Here is a 6,692-nt window from a genome sequence, read left to right as displayed (position 1 = left end):
TCAAAATCCATGAAAATAGAATCAGAGAAATAAGTGACACCATGAAACGTTCCAATGTCAGAATTCTTGGGATCCCTGAGGGGGTGGAGAGAGAGAGAGGACTAGAAGATGTATTTGAGCAAATCATATCTGAGAACTTCCCTGATCTGGGGAATGAAACAAACATTTGTGTCCTAGAGGCAGAGAGGACCCCTTGCAAGATCAAGGAAAACAGGCCAATGCCCTGGCATGTAATAGTAAAACTCGCAAATCTTAGAACCAAGGAAACCATCTTAAGGGCAATTAAGGGGAAGAGATTCCTTACATACAGAGGGAAGAACATCTGAATAATGTCAGACCTATCCACAGAGACCTGGCAAGCCAGAAAGGCCTGGCAAGACATATTCAGGGTACTAAATGAGAAGAACATGCAGCCAAGAATACTTTATCCAGCAAGGCTTTCATTTAGAATGGATGGAGAGATGCAGAGCTTCCAAGACCAGCAGAAACTGAAAGAATATGTGACCACTAAGCCGGCCCTGCAAGAAATATTAAGGGGGCTTCTATAAAAGGAAAAAGACCCCAAGAGTGATATAGAACAGAAATTTACAGGGACAATCTATGAAAACAGGGTCTTCACAGGCAACAGGATGACAATAAATTCATATCTTTCAATAATCACACTCAATGTGAACGGCCCAAATGCTGCCATAAAATGGCACAGGGTTGCAGATTGGATAAAAAGACAGGACCCATCCATATGTTGTCTACAAGAGACTCATTTTGAACCTAAAGATACATCCAGACTGAAAGTGAAGGGATGGAGATCCATCTTCCATCCCAACGCACCTCAAAAGAAAGCTGGGGTAGCAATTCTTATATCAGACAAATTAGATTTTAAACTAAAGACTGTAGTTAGAGACACAAAAGGACACTATATCATTCTTAAAGGGTCTATCCAACAAGAAGATCTAACAATTGTAAATATCTATGCCCCCAACATGGGAGCAGCCATCTACATAAGCCAACTGTTAACTAAAATAGTCATATTGATAACAATACGTTAATTGTAGGAAACCTGAATACTCCACTCTCAGCAACAGACAGATCATCTAAGCAGAAACTCAACAAAGAAACAAGAGCTCTGAAGGACACACTGGACCAGATGGATCTCATAGATGTATACAGAACATTCCACCTTTAAAACAACAGAATACTCATTCTTCTCAAGCACACATGGATCTTTCTCCAGAATAGACCACATACTGGGTCACAAATCAGTTCTCAACTGATACCAAAAGACTGAGATTATTCCCTGCACATTCTCAGACCATAATGCTTTAAAACTGGAACTCAATCACAAGAAAAAATTTGGCAGAAATTCAAATACTTGGAAGCTAAAGACCACTCTGCTCAAGAACGTTTGGGTCAACCAGGAAATCAAAGAAGAACTTAAACAATTCATGGAAACCAATGAGAACGAAAACACATCGGTCCAAAACCTATGGGATACTGCCAAGGCGGTCCTAAGGGGGAAATACATAGTCATCCAAGCCTCACTCAAAAAAATAGAAAAGTCCCGAATTCACCAACTAACTCTACACCTTAAAGAACTAGAGAAAAAGCAATAAACGATGCCTAAGCCATGCATTAGAAGAGAAATAATTAAGATTAGAGCAGAGATCAATGAATTAGAAACCAGAAACACAGTAGATCAGATCAACGAAGCTAGAAGCTGGTTCTTTGAAAGAATTAATAAGATCGATAAGCCACTGGCCAGACTTATCCAAAAGAAAGGAGAAAGGACCCAAATTAATAAAATTATGAATGAAAGGGGAGAGATCACAGCTAACACCAAGGAAATAGAAACAATTATTAGAAATTATTATCAACAACTATATGCCAATAAACTGAGCAACCAGGATGAAATGGATGCCTTCCTGGAAACCTATAAGCTGCCAAGATTGAAACAGGAAGAAATTGACAACTGGAATAGGTCAATAACCAGTAACGAAATTGAAGCAGTGATCAAAAACCTCCCAAAAAACAAGAGTCCAGGGCCTGATGGATTTCCTGGGGAATTCTACCAATCATTCAAAGAAGATATAATACCTATTCTCCTGAAGCTGTTTCAAAAAGTAGAAACAGGAAGAAAGCTTCCAGACTCATTCTATGAGGCCAGCATTACCTTAATCCCCAAACCAGGCAAAGACCCCATCAAAAAGGAGAATTTCAGACCGATATCCCTGATGAATATGGATTCCAGAATCCTCAACAAAATCCTAGCTAATAGGATCCAACAATACATTAAAAAGATCATCCACCACGACCAAGTGGGATTTATCCCCGGGATGCAAGGGTGGTTCAACATTCGCAAATCAATCAATGTGATAGAACACATTAATAAGAGGAGTGAGAAGAACCATATGGTCCTCTCAATTGTTGCAGAAAAAGCATTTGACAAACTACAGCATCCTTTCCTGATTAAAACTCTTCAGAGTATAGGGATAGAAGGAACATTCCTCAAGTTCATAAAATCCATCTATGAAAAACCCACAGTGAATATCATCCGCAATGGGGAAAAGCTGAGAGCCTTTCCCTTAAGGTCAGGAACACGTCAAGGATGCCCACTCTCGCCACTATTGTTCAACATAGTACTAGAAGTCCTAGCAACAGCAATCAGACAACAAAAAGAAATAAAAGGTATTCAAATTGGCAAAGAAGAAGTCAAACTCTCTCTCTTCGCAGATGACATGATACTTTATGTGGAAAATCCAAAAGACTCCCCCCCACCAAATTACTAGAACTCATACAACAATTCAGTAACGTGGCAGGATACAAAATCAATGCACAGAAATCAGTTGCTTTCTTATACACTAACAATGCAACCGTAGAAAGAGAAATTAGAGAAATGATTCCATTTACAATAGCACCAAAAACCATAAGATAGCTCATTATAAACCTAACCAAAGAGGTAAAGGATCTATACTCTAGGAACTACAGAACACTCATGAAAGAAATTGAAGAAGACACAAAAAGATGGAGAAATATTCCATGCTCATGGATCAGAAAAATAAACATTGTTAAAATGTCTATGCTACCCAGAGCAATCTATACCTTCAATGCCATCCCAATCAAAATTCCAATGACATTTTTCAAAGTGCTGGAACAAACAATCCTAAAATTTGTATGGAATCAGAAAAGACCCCGAATCGCCAAGGAAATGTTGAAAAAGAAAAACAAAGCTGGGGGCATCACGTTGCCTGATTTTAAGCTATATTACAAAGCAGTGATCACCAAGACCGCATGGTACTGGCACAAAAACAGACGTGTAGAGCAATGGAACAGATTAGAGAGCCCAGATATGGACCCTCAACTCTATGGTCAAATAATCTTCGACAAAACAGGAAAAGATATGCAATGGACAAAAGACAGTCTCTTCAATAAATGGTGCTGGGAAAATTGGACAGCTATATACAGAAGAATGAAACTTGACCATTCTCTAACACCATACACAAAGATAAACTCAAAATGGATGAAAGATCTCAATGTGAGACAGGAACCCATCAAAATCCTAGATGAGAACATAGGCAGTAACCTCTTTGACATTGGCCACAGCAACTTCTTTCAAGATACATCTCCAAAAGCTAGTGAAACAAAAGCAAAAATGAACTTTTGGGACTTCATCAAGATAAAAAGCTCCTGCACAGCAAAGGAAACAGTCAACAAAACAAAGAGGCAACCCACAGAATGGGAGAAGATATTTGCAAATGACACTACAGATAAAGGGCTGGTATCCAAGATCTATAAAGAACTTCTCAAACTCAACACCCAAAACACAAATAATCAAGTCAAAAAATAGGCAGAAGACATGAACAGACACTTCTCCAAAGAAGACATACAAATGGCTAACAGACACATGAAAAAATGTTCATCATCATTAGCCATCAGGGAAATTCAAATCAAAACTACATTGAAATACTACCTTATACAAGTTAGAATGGCAAAAATTGACAAGGCAAGATAAAACAAATGTTGGAGGGGTTGTGTAGAAAGGGAAATCCTCTCACACTGTTGTTGGGAATGCAAGTTGGTACAGCCACTTTGGAAAACAGTGTGGAGGTTCCTCAAAAAATTAAAAATAGAGCTACCTTATGACCCAGCAATTTCACTACAGAGTATTTACCCCAAAGACACAGATGTAGTGAAAAGAAGGGCCATATGCACCCCAATGTTCATAGCAGCAATGTCCACAATAACCAAACTGTGGAAAGAGTTGTGATGCCCTTCAACAGATGAATGGATCAAGAAGAGGTGGTCCATATATACAATGGGAGATGACTCAGCCATCAGAAAGGATGAATACCCAAATTTTACATCAACATGGATGGGACTGGAGGAGATTATGCTGTGTGAAATAAGTCAAGCAGAGAAAGGCAATTTTCACATGGTTTCACTTATTTGTGTAATATAAGGAATAGCATGGAGGACATTAGGAGAAGGAAGGGAAAAATGAAGGGGGGGAAATAGGAGGGAGAGATGAACCATGAGAGACTATGGACTCTGAAAAACAAACTGAAGGTTTTAGAGGAGAGGGGGCTGGGGGGATGGGTTAGCCCGGTGATGGGTATTAAGGAGGGCACATACTGCATGGAGCACTGGGTGTTATACGAAAACAATGAATCGTGGATCACTACATCAAAAACTAATGATGTATGGTGACTAACATAACATAATAAAATAAAAATAAAAGAAATAAATAAAAGAAAAAGAACAAATGAATAAGAATAATGTCTTCAGAGATATGGAATGACAGCTCATAGGACAAACAGGGAACAGCTTAATCTTTTGTGTAACTCCTGGAGCAGTAATTTAGAAGGTTGTTTCCTGGATTTTGCTACTTAACCTTTAACTTCTGTTCCCTGATCATCGGTAAGTATTGGTCTTGCATAGAGTACTTGGAATTTAATGAGCTGAACTGTAAAACACCTTTCATATAGTAGTTGCCCATATTGATATCCTACCATTCAGGTTCCCTTTTCAAAGGGCAAGAGTTTGTGCTGCTTCCTCGGTCCACTTCAACACCCCAGGAATCAGCCAGTCTATGTGGCCCCCATACCTAGGCCTCTTGGCTCATGGCTCATGGGGCAGGATTTCATCCCCACCATCATCTTCATGCCAAATGAGGACACGACACCACCCCATTTCCATATCAGGAGAGTTTCCCACTATCAGTCCTTAAGCCCTGGAAATCCATCATCCGAAGGGGAGGCTGCTGCTTGGCCTGTGCAGATGGCAAGGGGTAGATGTTTGACTCTGGAAAATTTATACAACTCTGTGAGTCTAAGGTTGGTCATCTGTAAAATGGGACTAAGGGTGCCTACCTCCAGACTTGTAAGAAGAAAAGGAGAAAACCTCAAAGAATGTGTGGCCTGTAATAGGACTTGAGGTATATTACTCCTGGCCCACCCTGCCTCTTCTGCCCATAAAGTAGAAGATTTGAAACATCATCTGGAAGTGTAGCAGCAAGAAGTGAACTTTGGTCTCATTTCATCATTTCCTTTTTCCCTCATGTTTTCCTGTCTCCTTATTTTCCTTCTACTTTGACATGGATGAAGCAGTTTTGGTTTTTGTTGTTGTTGTTATTTTTACTGAGCCCCAGGAAGAAGAAACAGTGTAGAAGAACAAATCATAGTAACAGGTCAGCTAAATAGAAGATGGAAGTCATCAAACATGGGTCCCAGTTGCCAGACCCATCACTGACCACAGGACCTTGGGTGAGTCCCCTCCCCTCTGCTGGCCTCCAGCCTAACACAGAAGAACACTGAATGTGTACACGGGGGTTGGGGCAGGGGCTTTGGGGTCAGAAAGACCTGGATTTGATGTTGGGAACCAGTACTTGCATGATCCTGACCAAGTAATTTATCTACTATGTGTGCTATAATTGTTGGTATCTTTTATTATTGTTGTTGTTAGTGTTGCTGTTTTCAGTTTTATTACTATTATTAATTATTCCTGCCACCCAGCCAAAGTGTGAATGATGGAAGTGGGGATTAACTGCCAGATAGTACAAAGTAACAGATGAACCCAGCTGAGGGTAGGGAATACAGAAAGTGAAAACAGAGAATAAAGGGGAAGTAGGCAGAGAAGTACTGGGCTCTCTCTGGGTACCAGTCCCTGTGCCCATCTTCTCATGACCCTGGGAAGGTTCTGGCCCAAGAGCACTCTTGGTTTTCAACTGCAGACAGCAGCAACCTGGGGGCTGCCCTGGAGCTATGGGGCTGAAGGGCCATGTCCTCATCAGCTCTCTCCCCTTCAAGGGCCACCAGCTCTGGCCCTCCATCTAAACCCATCTCCTTCCCCTTTGCTCCTGGGTGTCAGGAAAGGTCTACTTGTGGAACCTCCCAGAACTGACCTTGAAGGGCTTTCCTCATACAAATGATCTTCTATCCCCTGCAGTCTCTGAAAGTTGCCCTGCACACCAGCAAGCGGGGAGGGGGCTCTGAGGTAAAGACAGAAATGCTTTCCTCTCAGAGGTATATCATCTCCACATGTTTTTACCTGACATATTGTACTTTTACAAGTAATAACTTTATACATTTCCTATACACAATATATCAATATAGACATACGCACACACACACAATTCTCTCTCCTCTCCCTCTCACCCTCCCTCCCTCTCTGTATTTTCCTGAAAATAACAATCTTCAGCT

The sequence above is a fragment of the Neomonachus schauinslandi genome, chromosome X (assembly GCF_002201575.2).
Source record: "Neomonachus schauinslandi chromosome X, ASM220157v2, whole genome shotgun sequence".
NCBI classification, from domain to species: Eukaryota; Metazoa; Chordata; class Mammalia; order Carnivora; family Phocidae; genus Neomonachus; species Neomonachus schauinslandi.
This window is presented reverse-complemented; position numbering follows the sequence as displayed.